Here is an 18379-nt window from a genome sequence, read left to right on the forward strand (position 1 = left end):
AAATGCTAGAGAGGGTGTGGAGAAAAGGGAACCCTCTTGCACTGTTGGTGGGAATGTAAGTTGATACAGCCACTATGGAGAACAGTATGGAGGTTCCTTAAAAAACTAAAAATAGAACTACCATATGACCCAGCAATCCCACTACAGGGCATATACCCTGAGAAAACCATAATTCAAAAGGACACATGTACCCCAATATTCACTGCAGCACTATTTACAATAGCCAGGTCATGGAAGCAACCTAAATGTCCATCGACAGGTGAATGGATAAAGAAGATGTGGTACCTATAGACAATGGAATACTACTCAGCCATAAAAAGGAATGAAATTAGGTCATTTGTAGAGACGTGGATGAATCTAGAGACTGTCATACAGAGTGAAGTAAGTCAGAAAGAGAAAAACAAATATCATATATTAACGTATATATGTGAAACCTTGAAAAATGGTACAGATGAACTAGTTTTCAGGGCGGAAATTGAGACACAGATGTAGGGAACAAACGTATGGACACCAAGGGGGGAAAATGGCGGGGGGTGGAGTGGTGGGATGAATTGGGAGATTGGGACTGACATGTATACACTGATGTGTATAAAATGGATAACTAATAAGAACCTGGTGTATAAAAAAATAAATAAAATTCTAAAGTTCAAAAAAAAAAAATAGGCAACCAAATTTTGGATATCCACAAAATTTTAAATTACCCATCACCCATTTTTCAGGACATGAGAAAACATTTTCTCTTCCTATAAAGTATATAGCTACTTTAACACATTTCTTTTAAACTTAAGTGCTTAGTTACGCTACCTGTGTTGTTCATCCCACTGTTGTGCTTTCATGATACATGACATCCGCTTGAAAAGACAGTGAAAATGGAAATGGGGCGGTTCTTTTCATCTGGACCTCAACCTTATTCATCTTCAATATTTGTAATGAGCTTCCAGGGCTGATGATGGTAAAAAAAATAGATGGGATTCTGGGATATTTCTCCATGCACTTTAGGCTATTACTGTGCATGATAAAAAGAGATACTGAGGGTATCCATTTATCCCAATAGAAACAGTCATTAAGAATTTAGGTATTGGGCTTCCCTGGTGGCGCAGTGGTTGCGCGTCCGCCTGCCGATGCAGGGGAACCGGGTTCGCGCCCCGGTCTGGGAGGATCCCGCATGCCACGGAGCGGCTGGGCCCGTGGGCCATGGCCGCTGGGTCTGCGCGTCCGGAGCCTGTGCTCCGCAACGGGAGAGGCCACAACAGGGGAAGGCCCGCATACCACAAAAAAAAAAAAAAAAAAAAAAGGAATTTAGGTATTTAGGGGGTCCAAAAATGGTACAAAGTGGACTTGATGAATTATCTGAGCAGTCTGATCAATGCACAAAATCCAGGACCAAAAGTTGCTACAGGATCTAATCTGTTCAAATAAGACATGTGCACCAATGTGAGTTTTCAGACAATTCCCAGATCTTTGCTCCACTTTGAAGATGCAGCTAGCGTCCCAGAGAAGCCAGCAGATTCTCCCCAGGTAGGTTGTAGTGTAATTGCTCTGAGGGCGTACGTGAGGAGGGAGCGAGGGGAGAAGTGGCGGTGATAGGGGAGAGAGCGCTGAAAGCCCAGCTGAGAGATCTCCTCAGAGTTAAGTGCTGCCTTAAGCATCTAATCTAGGACACACAGGAGGCTCTGAGGCTCGGGGAAGAGAAGTTAACAAAAAGCATATTTTGTATGGGTAAAATCTACAAAGAGGTCCTGCTATTTGGGCAATTCTATGTATACTCTGACTCCTAGCCGCTGTAATACAGAGTGTCTCTTTTTGCAAAATGATGTCAGCCTACCATCTATTTTCCTCCCAAAGGCACTTTCTACTTCTGAGTGATCGCTGCTGTGTAATTATCGTGTATCCTGGAAAAACTCTTCAGCCCTGTGAGAGAACGTGTGACCAGGACACACGGGACCCTGCTGCCAGTTAAACAGCAGGAGTAGCTTGTAGTTTTAGTGCTTCCTTTTCCAGGGACAGGGCTCAATTGCCATCATCTAATTTGGTACATGCAGATAAGTAAGGAATCAAAACAAAAGTTCAAAAAGCCAAAGAATGTTGAATAACCAGGAAATCCTTTACTTATGAATTCAAAACCAGATTGTTTTAAAACACTGTGTTAATAGAATGTTTAGAAAACCAGCAAAGGGCTAGATATTTTACAGAGCCGGTGGCCCCATTCCTTCCTGTGCATCTTGGAGGGTGATAAAATCCCTCCTAAGTTCATGTGAGCAAAAATCCTTTTTCAATTCCCTGCATCCTCTCTCCCCTAATCCTTACTTTAGTTCCATGGATGGCCCTTTAGAATTTAGTCAATACTAAGAGAAACCTGCAGTTTCCATTTGTAGATATTTTTTATTTATACACTTAATATCTACTTTTTTAAAAAAAGAGTCAGCTCCTGATTATTATCTATTCTCAAGTGAGATAATGTATGTGAAATGATTTACAAAACCTGCAAAGTACCATAGAAATGTAAAGTATTATCACTTTCTGCATTAATTTAAAAATTATTTTTAACAAACACAGATGCAAAAATAAAGCACTCACAAATAGATTCCAACCATATAGTAAAAACTCTTCATGACCCAGGGGATTTATCCTACGAAGGTGAGGGTGATTTAACATTAGAAAATGTGTTAATGATTAGGGGAAGCTCAGTAAAGGCTGTACAAGAAGGTTTTGTTTTACAACTTTTCTGTAAGTCTAAAAATATTTCCAAAAAAGTTTAAAACTTATTTATAGGTTTTTTATACTTACTGTTTGGTAATGCTTAGGAGTCTAATTAGAGGTTATTTGGCCTACCTCTCTGGATGCATCTTAACTGAGACAACCAAGTGAGGAGGTGTATTTAGGAGGAGAGTGTCTTGTGTTTGGGATATCTTGACTCTGGAGAGCCACATGGCAAACCAACCACAGAGGAAGAGAGAAGAGGCGGGCAGAGAAATCTTCCGCAAAGAGGAGATGAGTTGTGTGTTAAATGGGATAGGGAGGGTGGGAGGGAGGGAGATGCAAGAGTGAAGAGATATGGGGACATATGTATATGTATAACTGATTCACTTTGTTATAAAGCAGAAACTAACACACCGTTGTAAAGCAATTATAGTCCAATAAAGATGTTAAAAAAAAAAAAAAAAAAAAGAGTCCAGGGCTTAGAATGCAGAGAGATGGCTGCCTTGGGCTATTCCTGGCAGAGAATCATAAATTCAAATCCTACAGGTGCCAGGCCAGGAATCTAAATATAAGCCCGGTGAAAAGACAATAGGAAATGAGATGCTTTGAGAAGAAGATAACACACATCCATCTAAAGGTTTGTTTGTTTGTTTTTTTTAACTGGAAATCACCTGGAGTTAGTCTTTGGGCCACTAGTTTTCAATCCATGATAGGTTCAAGAGTTTAAGAGGGAAGAGTAAAAGGATTTTGAAGTGTCTGTCTAGCCCAGCATCAGATGGAAAAGTAGACCAGACTTTATGACAGAAGTCCTATGGAGTAAAGAGCTAATGTTCAATGAACTTTGGAAATAAGACCATAGGCCTAGAATATTTTCAAATACAGTTTTTCTGTGTAAATGAAAGTTTGAATGCAGGGAGAAGCAAGGGTAGCAACTATCAGACTGCCAGTGAATGTCTCACCCCAAACCTTAATACATCACTGTGTGTGCTATATTTTATGCATAAGCACATCCCACAATTCTCTCCATTCCACAGCTTTCCAGGAATTATTCCTGGACGAACAGGGGAGGGAGCCTCAAAAGTAAATAAATTTCAAAATGGTAAAATATTCATTTGAGAAGTGGTTTGAGTACCTAGTGTGAAAACAGAAAGAGTAACAGTAAAGAGGTCAAATACATTTTTGACAAGAGAATCAGATATGTACATTGAAAATAAGGGCATTACTGTAAACAAGGTACATTATACATCTGAAAAAAGATTTAGATAAACATTTAGAACACTGTGTCTTTCCTTCATTACATCAGTAAAACAAATAAAATTTGATATTTAGTATCTACCAAAGATTCCAGGTTTGTTCCAGAGAATGAAACATTAAAATTCCTTTTTGGGGGGAATTAAAAAAACATGTGTTGGGCTTCCCTGGTGGCGCAGTGGTTGAGAGCCCGCCTGCCGATGCCGGGGACACGGGTTCGTGCCCCGGTCCGGGAAGATCCCACATGCCGCGGAGCGGCTGGGCCCGTGAGCCATGGCCGCTGGGCCTGCACGTCCAGAGCCTGTGCTCCGCAACGGGAGAGGCCACAACGGTGAGAGGCCCGCGTACCGCAAAAAAAAAAAAAAAAAGTGTTAATGAGTTTCAGTACATTAACAAATTAAAGGAATACAACATATGATTATCTGGTGTAGCTAGCTGTCCTCCAACATCTGCTCCCTTGTACTTCTGTGATATTAGTGTCTCAGATGGGCTCGGGCTGTTGAGTGATAAGCATTAATCATCAGTAGCCTCCCTTGCAGCTAGATATGGCTATGTGATGAATATTTGGCCCTTGAGATGTTGAGTGGAGATGACGTTTGCTACTCCAAGGTCTTATCCATAAAAGGGCTGAGTATGTGCACCCCAGATCCTCTCTCCTTTTCTCTGACTTAACATGGAGAGATGTAGAGCAGCCAGCTTCTTAGAGACCTAAGCCATATGTTGGGAATGGTACCCATTCTGATTCTTATTAAGAGAAATATATGGAAACTTACTTCATATGATATAAAGTATCTTCCAGAAATAGTACATTAAATGGAAGAAACATTAGAAGTTTTCAATTCAAATCATGAATAAGACAAGGATGAGCCTATATTTAAAGTAGAAGTAACATTTGGTGCAAAGAAACATAGGAATTAAAGTGGTAAATCTTGGAAAGGAAGAGTACAAACTGTCATTATTTGATGGATCACATGACCATCTAAAAAAGCCAAGATAACTCAGCTATTAAAATTAGGAGAATGCTCAGTAAAATATAAGATTCAAGATCAACATACAAAAATTAGGAGGTTCCTATACACCAGTAATAATACCTAACGAGAATATGTGATGGAAAAAGTGATCTATACATATAGCAGCAGAAGTCAAAAAATATCTAAGGATAAACCTAATAAATACTAGCCTTATATGAAGAAAACTATACAATAAAGTTTCTTTGTAAGACATCAAAAATTTCTGAAGCAGAGTTTATTTCAGCCAAAGGATTATTCAGTATTATGTATTTAGTTTACAAACATATGTGATTTTTAAAGTTATCCATTTGCAATCATTATTATTTTGCTATTGTTGCATTATGGCCAAAGGAACACAGTCTCTTGATATTGATCCTTAATCATCTAATATATTTTGGGGGGGTAAATGTTCCATTTGTATTCAGAAACTGTATTCGAAAACATTATTTGCTGTGTATGCACATCTCATTGATTAAGCTTATTAATTATATTTAGATCTTCCGTATCTGTTTATTTTCGCCTGCTTGATTGTCTCAAAGGGGAGTGTCAAAATGTCTCATACAACTGTTGCTCTATATGTTTTCTCTCTGAAATTCTGTCAGTTGCTGCTGTACTTTGAGTCTGGGTAGTTAACTGCATGTGTGTTCATGACGGTTATATCCACTTAACACTACTGTTGCTGTAGAGAGGTCTGATGCCATCATGATTCTTGTTGTTTGGAAGTGATCTGCTCTTCCTCTTTGTAACCTTTTGGAGTTACATTTGAGAATAGTCTTTGGTATTCTTAAATGTCACTAGGTCTATTTATGAGTATTCATCCATTAGTTTGGTAGTACATGAACACTTTCAATTCAAGCTATTTCATTCTTTCTTTAATTCTAAAACACTTATCTTCATACTTTATTGAAATATTTCCTCCTTTATTTTTTCTCTCCTGTGATTCCCATTATCCTGTTGGTGGCACTTATTTTTCTGGTCACCATATTTTTTTAATACTTTCCCCCTCTCATTAAAAAAAATTTTATTTAGAAATAATTATAAACTAATAAGTGGCAAAAATAATACACAGAGGTCCCATGCACCCATCTCCCAGCCCCCTCCAATGGTGGCATCTTACATATTACAGTGATTATCAAAACAAGAAATTGATTGGCACAATACAATCAACTAGATTATAGGACTTAGACGTCATTAGTTTTGGCAAAACTGCACCCAAAATGTCTTTGTATAAAACTCTGTGACAGGTGGCTGCCCGTAGGTGGTTGTGGCCGCCGTGCCCAGAGGGAGGCGGTGGCAGCGGTGGTGGCGAGTGATGCCTGGGAAACTCCTCTACGGGGACATTATGGAGCTGGAGGCACCTTTGGAGGAGACCGAGAGCCAGAGGAAGGAGAGGCAAAAGAGTTCTGTGAGTGTCGGAATTCGGATACGGGATTATGGGCCTGTACTTCCTTTATAGGGCTGTTATGAAGATTTAAACAAGATAAGCCGAAAACATATTACACAATGCTGGAGTGACAGAAGGAAGTCAAGGCACATTATGACTCAGATGAGAAATCAGAAACAAGAGGAAATGGTGTTGCAGATGACCAGGATGTTCCCAAACCCACAAGAGCTAAAATGAAAGAGGAGCTAAATGGTGATACCGAGGAAGGATGTAACAGACTTTCAGATGAATTTTCTAAATCTCATAAGTCAAGAAGAAAAGATCTGTCAAATGGAGATATTGATGAATGTGAAAAAAAATCAAAGCAAGTGGCATCCTTAGACAGCCCTACTCATAAATCAAGTGATAATAAACTAGAAGAGACCCTAACACGCGAACAGAAAGAAGGAGCATTTTCCAATTTCCTTATTTCTGAAGAGACTATAAAGCTTCTGAAAGGTCGAGGGCTAACATATCTCTTTCCTATTCAAGTTAAGACTTTTGGTTCCGTATATGAAGGAAAAGATGTAATTGCTCAAGCGCGGACAGGAACAGGAAAGACATTCTCTTTTGCCATCCCCTTGATTGAAAGACTCCAAAGAAATCAAGAGACAATTTAAAAAAGCTGCTTACCAAAGGTACTTGTTTTGGCTCCTACAAGGGAACTGGCAAACCAAGCAGCCAAAGACTTCAAATATATAAGTAGGAAACTCAGTGTGGTGTGTTTTTATGGTGGAACATCATAACAAAGCCAAAGTAATCATATTCAAAACGGTATTGACATCTCGGTTGGGACCCCCAGTCGTATCAAAGGTCATCTGCAGAGCGGCTGATTAGATCTTTCTAAACCGCGCCACCTTGTGCCTGATGAAGTGGATCAAATGTTAGATTTAGGTTTTGCGGGACAAGTTGAAGATATTATCCACGGATCCTACAAAACTGATGCTGAAGACAATCCTCAGACTTTACTTTTTTCTGCAACTTGCCCACACTGGGTATACAAAGTTGCAAAAAAATACATGAAATCCAGATATGAACAGGTTGACCTTGTTGGGAAAATGACTCAAAAGGCTGCAACTACTGTGGAACATCTGACCATCCAGTGCCATTAATCTCAGAGGCCAGCAGTTATTGGAGATGTCCTTCAAGTCTACAGCGGGTCTGAAGGGAGGGCTATTATCTTCTGTGAGACCAAAAAGAATGTAACTGAAACGGCCGTGAATCCACACATAAAAGAGAATGCCCAGTGTTTACATGGCAACGTCACACAGTCACAAAGAGAAATTACACTGAAAGGCTTCAGAGAGGGTAGTTTTAAAGTTTTGGTGGCAACCAACGTGGCTGCCCGTGGTTTGGACTTTCCTGAGGTTGACCTGGTGATTCAGAGTTCACCTCCACAGGATGTTGAGTCCTATATTCATCGCTCTGGATGCACAGGTAGAGCTGGCCAGACAGGGATTTGCATATGTTTTTATCAACCAAGAGAAAGAGGTCAATTAAGACATGTGGAACAAAAAGCAGGAATTACTTTTACACGTGTAGGTGTTCCTTCTACAATGGATTTAGTTAAATCTAAAAGCGTGGATGCCATCAGGTCTCTGGCTTCCGTTTCTTACGCTGCTGTTGATTTTTTCCCACCATCAGCCCAGAGACTGATAGAAGAAAAAGGGGCAGTGGATGCACTGGCTGCAGCATTAGCCCACATCTCTGGCGCATGAAGTTTTGAACCACGTTCTTTAATCACCTCTGATAAGGGGTTTGTGACCATGACTCTGGAAAGCCCAGAAGAAATACAGGATGTTAGCTGTGCTTGGAAAGAATTTCACAGAAAGCTGAGTCGTAGTGCTGTGTCCCAAACTACCAGAATGTGCCTCCTAAAAGGAAATATGGGCATTTGCTTTAGATGTTCCCACAACTGAGTCAGAAAGGTTACAGGCAGAGTGGCCTGATTCAGACTGGATACTCTCGGTGCCAGCCAAGTTGCCTGAAACTGAAGAATATTATGATGGAAGCACATCTTCTAATTCCAGACAGAGGAGTGGCTGGTCAAGTGGCCGGTGTGGCCGGTCAGGTAGACAAGAGTCCACAGGGGAGTCGGTCAGGAAGTCGACAAGATGGTAGAAGACGAAGTGGGAACAGAAATCGATCAAGAAGCGGGGGCCACAAACGGAGTTTTGCCTGAGATAGTTGATCTACCAGTGTGAGCTTGCCTATTTCTGCCTAATCATGTACATTATCCACCAAAAATTAGGTCATCATAGTTGAGGTCTGTTTCTGCTGTTTGCAAAGAAGTTGGTTGTATTTTTTTAAAAAGTATTTCACAAGAATGGCTGTAAACAAATCTACTTATCCAGTTATACCTTTGAATAAAAAAACCTCCTTTTATTGTCTCTTTAAAAAAAAACAACTCTATTTTATCACACATAGAGAGTCATATAACTACTAACCACAATTAAAATACTGAAATATTCCATCATCATAAAGGAATTCCCTCTCCCTCTCTTTCCCCTTCTCTAACCCCTGATGTACACTTATGTATCTCCATCTCTTTAATTTTGTCTTTTCTAGAATGTTATATAAATGGAACCATACCTTTTGAGATTGGCTTTTTTTCACTCAGGATAATGTCCTTAACATCCACCTAGGATGTAAGGTTGCAGGTATCAGTAATTCATTCCCTCTCATTGTTGAGTAGTATTCCATGGTATGGAATATGGTACATCAGAGTTTAACTATTCACCCATTGATGGACATAAGGGTTATTTCCAGTTTTTGGCTATTAAAAAGCTTCTATGGACATTAGTGTACAAGTTTTTGTATGAATACAAGTTTTCCTTTTTCTGGGATGAATGCCAAGAAGTAATACAATTGTTAGGTTGTATGATAACTGCATATTTGGTTTTAAAAAGAAATTGCCAAACTGTTTTCCAGAGTGGCTGTATTATTTTACATTCCCATCAGCCATATATGAGTGATCCAGTTTCTCAGCATCCTTGTCAGCATTTGGAATGCTCACTATTTTTAATTTTAGCCATCATAATAGATATATAGTGATATTTCATTGTGTCTTTTGTCCATTCTGGCGGACGTATGGAAGAGTTTCTCAAGCTGATCTTCCAGCTCATGAATTTGTCTTTAGCTGTATCCACTCTGTATTTTATCTCATTTATTGTGTTCTTTAATATTTAAACTATTGTATTTTTCATACTAAATGTTTCCCATTCGTTCTTCTTGTTTTTTTTTTTTTTTCACAACATTTAGCTCCTGCTGCATAGAATCTTCCCTTAATATTTGTGGTCCATCTTTTCAATCACTCTTTCTCAGCTGGTATCTGCTCATGTTTTAACTTCTTTAATAATGGTGATAGTCCTCAGTTGTCTCGTGAGCTCATGTGTCCCTCATGGAATCAGCTACTCTGCCTGGTCATGTTTTCTGGGGAATAACCAAGGCAGGGGCCCTAGTTTCGTTCTTCCAGAAGATTAAGGAGAAATATGAATAAGCTCAGATGGCCCCAAGCACTGCAGAAGAGCCAGCGACTCCTCCCATTCAGGCAGGCCCTTCAATATCACGGATTGCTTAACCTACTGTCACCTGGCCCCATCCTCAACTGAGGTGCTGCTGAAGTTTAGGCCTCCTAAGTCACGAGTTATCTCCCAGATCCTTATAGGTGCACTGCTCTGTCCCTCATCTAGTCCAACCCAACTTCCTACCCATGTCCTGCTCCTCAAACCCGTCCTCTATGACTCTCAGAAAGTTAAGTCTCGGAAATTTAAATCAAATTCTCTAGTAGCTTCCATCTCTTCTGGGAATGATGCTTTTACTCCCTTGATCCTCCACCTTTTTGCTTTGATTGAGCCGGCTGCCCTATGAGGACACTACTTCCTCTGAACTGTGGTCAAGGGGCAAGTCTTTTTTTACATTTTTATTAAACCCACATACCTCAGGGCCAGAAGATGGTTGGCTGTCCATACTCCATCTTGCTACTTCCCAACATTTACTCCTAACCTCATCCTATTCGCCTTCAAAAACCACTTATCTTTTGAGATTCTCTCCACCTGGATGGATAACTCTCTCTCCCCTCTCCTGGCCGCATCTGCCAACCTCCTGTTCATCTCTTTTATCACCGGCATTAAGTACATTCACATTGTCGTGCAACCATCATCCCCATCCATCTCCAGGATTCTTTGCATCTTGCAGAACTGAAGCTGTGTACCCATTATACAATATTCTTCCCTCCTCTGAGGCCCTGGCATCCATGATTCCACTTTCTGTCTCTATGAATTTGACTACTATAGATACCTCATATAACTAGAATCATACAGCATTTGTCTTTTTGTGACCGGCTACCTTCATTTAACATGAAGTCCTCAAGGTTCATTCATGTCGCAGCATGTGTTAGATTTTCCTTCTGTTACATTAATGAATACTATTCCATTGTATGTACTTAACTATATTTTACTGATCTATTCACCCATCAATGGACACTTGGGTTGCTTCTACATTTTGGCTACTGTGAATAATGCTGCTATGAACATGAGTTTACAAATATCTGTTCATGGACTGGAATTTTAGTATTCACAAGGATAATCCACCCCAAACTCCGGCCTGTTGGCTGTTTTTTCCCCTCTTCTCCATGGACCCTCCTTTTCCTCCAGTCCTTCTTAGACACACATTCCCACTGTCTTACTCTGGCCCTTGTCACTCCTAGAAATTGCACCACCTCTGATCTCAAAGATGTCACTTTCTTACTACCCATCAGCCCCGTCCTGGCTTCACTTCTGTCCTCACCCAGCCTAGATCACATGGTCCATAATTATAAGAACTCCTCTAAAAACACTCCTAGCTTCCTTGCTCTTCCATTTCTCCATAGAATGTGCCCTACAAATTTTTCTCTTCCTATGCCTCCACTTCATCATGGGAACACGGCTAAGAGAAAAATCTCACAAGTCAGCTGTTTTCACTTTGAATTTATGATCCCTTTCCTCGAATGAACCCCTTCCTCTCTCCTTCCCCTTCCCTAGCCGCTGATGTCCACTTATCTGTTCTCCATCTCTATAATTCTGTCATTTCTAGAATGTTATATAAATGGAATCATGCAGTATGCAATCCTTTGAGATTGGCCTTTGGCTTTTTTTCACTCATCATAATGTAGAACACCTGTTTTACTCTGTTCTGGACCCGCTTTCCCTTTGTCCAAGTGATGACCTCATATCTTTATATCTCTCTTCAAACCTCCTGTACACCCCTTCCCACACACATTCTCTATTACCTACCTTACTGCAGGAGTCACTGAGAAAAAATACCCATCAGAGGGAAATATCCTGTCTTATTATTAAATGAGGTAATTCACAGTGAAGAACTTAACACAGAGCCTGCCATATAAAAACCACAATACAGATGTTAAGTTTTATTGGTATTATTATTGTCTTACCACTGCCAGATGTATCCTGAAACCCATGTACTACAATACTTGTTGGGAATGGGAAAGACGTTGTCTGGGACACAGTCTGGACAATAAATAGTTTTCACGGGATAAAAACAAATTCATAGTAGGATGACTTCAGGAGCGTAGAAATTGATCATTCAGGAACCAAAGTGATAATCTGCAGTGCAAACCAACTGACATTTTTTTGCCAGAAGACCTCTAAGTTCAAAATAGTAAAGGTTCATCTGAGTTGTTGGGTTAAAACTGGTCATCTGTGCTCCCTCAATGCTTTGCTGACAACTTGAAATATGTCAAACTCCAGGTGTTACTAAAGTGCACGTTATTTTTTTAAATGAAGCCAAAATCATAATTTATTACTTAATATATGTCAGCCATATGGACTAGGTACTTTTTTTGAATGAAAGATTCTTTTTTATTATTATTTATTTTTAATAAATTTATTTATTTTATTTATTTTTGGCTGCATTGGGTCTTCGTTGCTGCGCGCAGGCTTTCTCTAGTTGTGGCGAGCAGGGGCTACTCTTCGTTGCAGTGTGCGGGCTTCTCATTGTGGTGGCTTTTCTTGTTGTGGAGCACAGGCTCTAGGCATGTGGGCTTCAGTAGTTGTGGCACGCGGGCTCAGTAGTTGTGACTCACGGGCTCGAGAGCGCAGGCTCAGTAGTTGTGGCGCATGGGACCTGTTGTTCCGTGGCATGTTCCTGGACCAGGGCTCGAACCCACGTCCCCTGCACTGGCAGGTGGATTCCTAACCACTGCACCACCAGGGAAGCCCCTGAATGAAAGATTCTTTAATTCTACAGTGCTTACAATTTTTGAAAGTTTCACATATGATGCCATATAATCCTATAATAACCTTTTTTCCCCCACCCCCGTACTGCCCCTCCCCCTTCCCTCTCCCTATGGGTAACCACTAGTTTGTTCTCTGGATCTGTGAGTCTGCTATTTTTTGTTTCATTCTAAAGTGCACTTTAATTATGCACCAGATCCCTTAAGTGGAGATTTGTTACTATACATAGAGGCAGACACTCAATAACAACTAACTTTTACGAGATCAAAAATTTTTTAAAGGAGATGCTCACAATAGCTAACTTAATTTTGCTTGGAAAAGCTCTAGTAACTTAATTAACTCACTGATGTTGGTTCCTCACCTACACTTGAGATGATCAATGACTCAGGCTTTAAAAAATTTTTATATTTTTTCCTAATTTACAAGTGTGCAGAATTTTCTGTGAATTTGTGATAACTGTAGGGGGAGTGATGAATATAAAATAACATATTTTATTTATAGCCTGACCTGTAAGCATTTTCTTAGAACATATTCAGTAAATCAGAATAATACATAATTTACTTCTAGTTTTTGTGAGAATTCTGAATGGTTAAAAATGATACAGAGTCCAGGCTGACATAAGACAAATCACAGAATACTAAACTGACTTTTACAATAATTCCGTTTTTACTGGAGCAAATAATCATGCTTAGAGAACCTTCTGCTTACATATAAAATGTTTTAAGTTCTAATTTTAGTTTGTACCAAAACCAATATACATGTAAGTCTCATTAAGGAGCAGAATAATGGAACTGCAGGATAGGAGATTACAAGAGATTAAAACTCCCCAGCATTTTCTCTTCCTAGTAATCTAATAAATGAAATTAAATAGCAGATTCATTTACAATAACTTCTAGCTTGGTGACCCTGGAAGATTTACTAAATCTTTAAGCTTCAGCTTCATTACCTCCAAAACTCTAATAGTAAGTGTTTCTAATCCAAAGGCTTGAGTGAGGATTAAATGAGATAATGCATATAAAGAACCCAGAGCATAGTTAAGTAGTCAATAAATATTAGTAGTTATTATATCATGTATGTAATCTATCAAATAATTATTTAAAACATTCCAGACAGTGTAAAACTTGCATTTAGACCAGAGTAGGTAGGTAGGGGTGGGAAGGAGCACACAAACCTTGGCTTCCACTGGGGCCCAGAAACAAAGGATGAGCTTCTGGACAACCTAGAGCACCTGAATACTACAGGGACAGCTCGAAACAGCTTGGGGCCACAAGGCTCATGCTGAGCAAATTCCTGTTTCTACAACGTGACCTTACGTTGGTCAATGAAAGGAAACTGTAGCATTTAAATCAAAAATTAATCTTCAGAGGAAAAGTGAACATAACTGGGTCAGCAATTAATGGCCCATCTCATGTTGCTCTCTTAAGGTAGTGAAAAATAAAAGTTGGATAATTTTTAGTTTGAAACACTCACATAATCAACACAAACATGGATTTGTGTTTTGTTCTGCTTTGAACTACTGGGAAAAATCACATCAATTATTCCCCACTGGACTATTTTTAACATTGCATGGCCAGAACTTATAATTACAATTTAAAAACAATCATATTATCTTGGATCTAGTGAACTTTTAGATATTTATTTTATGTACCATTGCATAGAATAGAGAAATATATATGAATCATATCTTTTCGTAATTTTTCTTATTTGTTTGGTAGAAATGGCCCAGAATTCTCAATTCATTGCACAATTATTAAATGCCTCATTATTTTACTTGATTCATCTCTAGTTTCTTTTTAGTATTCTCCAAAGTTGTTTTCAGTAGTCTTTGAAAACTAGAAGTGAAAATTCCCTTTATTAAAAGTTCAGATTGGAAAATCCCTTTCTTAAGAGAAATTATTTGTTTTGGTTTCTAGAAGCTGGGAGCCCCCACATAGTTTTCCCTGTGGTAAGATGACATGGATTATGAATTCAACAAATAATATTAAGGTCAGTTAAAAGACCAACTGTTAATATATTGAGAAAACATATCAAAAATGACAGAACTTGATGATATACCTTGGTGGATAGTAAACGGCTTCTCAGAGCCCAGACTCCAAAATGGAAAACACTGCATATCCTTTGGCTGGACCCATAAATTCTAGCAACTGGTTGGGATAGACATTGGTATGAAATGCTTTTAGACTAACAGGTAAGTGAATCAGGTTTATAAGGCTCCTTGGTCTTTATGCCTCTATCAGTAGATCTCAGGACAGGGAGAAGTGGGTCCACTTTATCAGGATCTCAGGTCTAGGAAGGGGAGAAGGTTGGAAAATCGAGTATGCATTTTGAAAAAGCTTCACAGATCTGAAATATACCTCTCTTGTCCTTTGTTCAATACATTCTACACTGTAAGTCAAAGAGTGTCTGCAGCAGATGCTGTCCATTACCCACCCATACCCCCTAGCCCATATCATTTTAGTATACACTGTCCTGACTTTCAATTGCCAGCACCTGGATTTGAGTAAATGGCTTTCCTTGACCACTAGAATCAGGACTGTGTGTGGGTAAGGAGGAATTACCTCCACTGGATAGCAGTCTTGAACTAGTGACTGAGAAAGCTGGTGCATAAATACCTAAGCTCCCTCCTCCCTGTGCTGGTAGAACTTTGTGGCACATTTCCAAGCCATTTCCCAGAGCTCCCCAGTGGAATTAAATTTCAGTGGCTCATGGTGGTAACTTGCTTAATAACACACACTTTATTGGCTTCTTTCCTTCCCTGCCACATTTCTCCATTCCCCAACTGGTGTTTCCTGGAATCACCTCTCAAATAAATGGCTTGTACTTGAATCCTTGCCTTAGGTCTGCTTCTGGGTAAACCCAAACTGTGCCAAAAGTACTACTCTTCTTCTTTTCTTTCTTTATAGTTCTCTGATATCCTAAATACTTGCTCTACTGGCTTGTACTTTAGTGACATATACTGCTTCATAAATATCACTCTTCAAGAGGTTTACACACAGAAAAAAAAGCAAAGGCAAAAACATGAACTCTTCCCCTCTTCCCCACCTATTTTTTAAATAAAAAAATAATAATTTTGCAGAAGTAGCTCTTTCATACTTTCTCATGCCCACTTGTCCTCATATAGTTGTAGTCACATATAGCTACTGAAAACTACCATTCAAACCACCTATCTGAAGGGAGAGTCAACCATCCTTCTCTCCCATCTCTACCCTTAAGGGAGAAGGATATTCTTTGGCCTTTGAGCATCCACTGAAATCACTGAACACATCAGTCATTCTATAAGGCCTGCTGTCCAACATGGTAGCCACTGGTCATATGCTGCCCTTGAGTACTTGAAATGTAGCTTGTATGGCTGAGGTATTGAATTTTTAATGTTAGTTAATTTAAATTTAAAACTATTACTCAGCTCAATTACTGGAAAACTTCTAAGTATGTCTGAGACAACTTGTATAGGAGAATCTACTTTTTTCAAGTGTAAGTTTTATAAAATCTAAATACAGATCAAGTATGTCTGATGAAAATGTAGCATCTAAATTGAGATGTGCTGAAGGGTAGAGTATGCACTGGAATTTGAAGACTTGCATGAAAAATATCATTAGAAATTATTAATATTTGACAATGAGATACTTTAACACTGATAAGATATTGAAATGATAACATTTGTGCTAATTGGGTTACATTAAATATATTAAATTTAATTTCTCCTGTTGCTCTTTCCTTTTTTTTTTTTAAAATGTGGCTACTAGAAATTTAAATTACATATATGGCTCACATTATTTTTCTATTGGATAGCACTGCTCAGTCACCTTACCCACAACTTATATTTGCTAGCCTAGTGGGTAAAATCATGGCTATATAAAAAGATTAAGACAAAGAAATAACACTCTCTTTTCTTAAGGGGTTGACATTTCAAAAGGAATGTCACAAGTTCAGTAGTAATACTGAAGCCAAACTTAAGAGCGAAATAAAAGGTAAAGGCATATAAAACTTTCTCATGGAAAGTAGCTGTTTTCTTACATGAATATATTACTGATATTAAAGTTAATTACAGAAAGTGATTTAAGAAACAATGCTATACTCTTTAAAAGGCTACAAAGCTTGCTCTGCCTGAACACTGAAGTAAATGCTCTGCCGATGTCAGCTTTCTAGACTTGAAGGGGATAAAATAATCAGGCAGTAAGGTCCTAGAAGAGGCCTCATCATCCACCCTGACATCATCTTCTCCTTCATTTTACAGATGAGGGAAATGTGGACTAACCAGGTTAAGCGACTTTTTAAAGGTTAGAAATGATTCTGTAAATAAGTTCATTTGTACCCTTTTTTCGATTCCACATATGAGCGATATCATCTTTCTGACTTACTTCGCTCAGTATGACAAACTCTAGGTCCATCCATGTTGCTGCAAATGGCGTTATTTTGTTCTTTTTTATGGCCGAGTAATAGTCCATCGTATATATATCCCACATCTTTATCCATTCTTCTGTTGCTGGACATTTAGGTTGCTTCCATGTCCTGGCTATTGTAAATAGTGCTGCAATGAACATTTGGGTGCGTGTATCTTTTCGAATTATGGTTTTCTCTGAATATATGCCTAGGAGTGGGATTGCTGGGTCATATTGTAGCTATATTTTTAGTTTTTTAAGGAAGCTCCATACTGTTTTCCATAGTGGCTGTACCAATTTACATTCCCACCAACAGTGTAGGAGGGTTCCCTTTTCTCCACACCCCCTCAGCATTTATTGTTTGTAGATTTTTTGATGATGGCCATTCTGACTGGTGTGAGGTGATGCCTCATTGTGGTTACCAGGGGATAAGGGGGGAAGGGATAAATTGGGAGATTGGGATTGACATATACACACTGCTACATATAAAATAGATAACTAATAAGAACCTACTGCATAGCACAGGGAATTCTACTCAATACTCTGTAATGACCTATATGGGAAAAGAATCTAAAAAAAGAGTGGATATATGTATATGTATAACTGATTCACTTTGCTGTACACCTGAAACTAATACAACGTTGTAAATTAACTATACTCCAATAGAAATTTAAAAAAAGAAATGATTTTGTTCTTTCTCAAAGGAGACGAAAAAAAATCATTCTCAAATATTATTTATGTTCCTATTAGTAAAACACTTTCCACTATTGCAAAGCTCATACATTTAAACTGGTGGTTCTCAGATGGACCAACTCTTCTTGATACTTCCCCTAATATTTCCTTCCATATTTCCAAATATGTATATACTAATATTTCTTGGATTATCAATTTTGGACATTTTCTATTGACATCCTGTCATCGTAGATGACTTAACTCACATTCACTCTACCATCCCTACATCCCCACCTGAGCCCTCATTGGATGAATCAATAATATTCAATGCAAATACTGTTCATTGTAGAGCCAGGTAGTATATTACAATTATACACCTTTTCTTCATTTTTCTTTAAGTTAATGATTGCATCACTCTTCCATTTGCCTGGTTTTCCATATTTCCATTGTTCCCTCCACCCCCAATGCTACTATCTCTGCACGTGCTTACAAATAACATATTCTATAACCCTCAAACACATTAGTTCCACTTGTCTTTTATATGGGAACAGTTGCCTCTTGGAACCCTCTGTCCTGCTCCAATATGACCTGAATTCTTTGAAGCTCAATATACAGCAATTATCAGGGGCTTATCTTACACGGCAATCTAATAATGGGAAAATTTTACCTGACTTTTCACTTTTTTTTTTTTTTTTTTTTTTTTGTGGTATG

The 18379-nt window shown here is 38.8% G+C and overlaps 1 protein-coding gene and 1 pseudogene across 6 annotated transcripts in view; one reads left to right on the forward strand and one right to left on the reverse strand.

Moving 5' to 3' along the window:
• Positions 1-18379, reverse strand: part of RNF150 (ring finger protein 150) — a 297671-nt gene that overhangs the window by 148800 nt on the left and 130492 nt on the right. The window lies entirely within an intron of this gene.
• LOC102996839 (ATP-dependent RNA helicase DDX50-like) lies at positions 6272-7586 on the forward strand (annotated as a pseudogene).

Source organism: Physeter macrocephalus, chromosome 7 (genome assembly GCF_002837175.3).
Source record: "Physeter macrocephalus isolate SW-GA chromosome 7, ASM283717v5, whole genome shotgun sequence".
In the NCBI taxonomy this organism is placed as follows: domain Eukaryota; kingdom Metazoa; phylum Chordata; class Mammalia; order Artiodactyla; family Physeteridae; genus Physeter; species Physeter macrocephalus.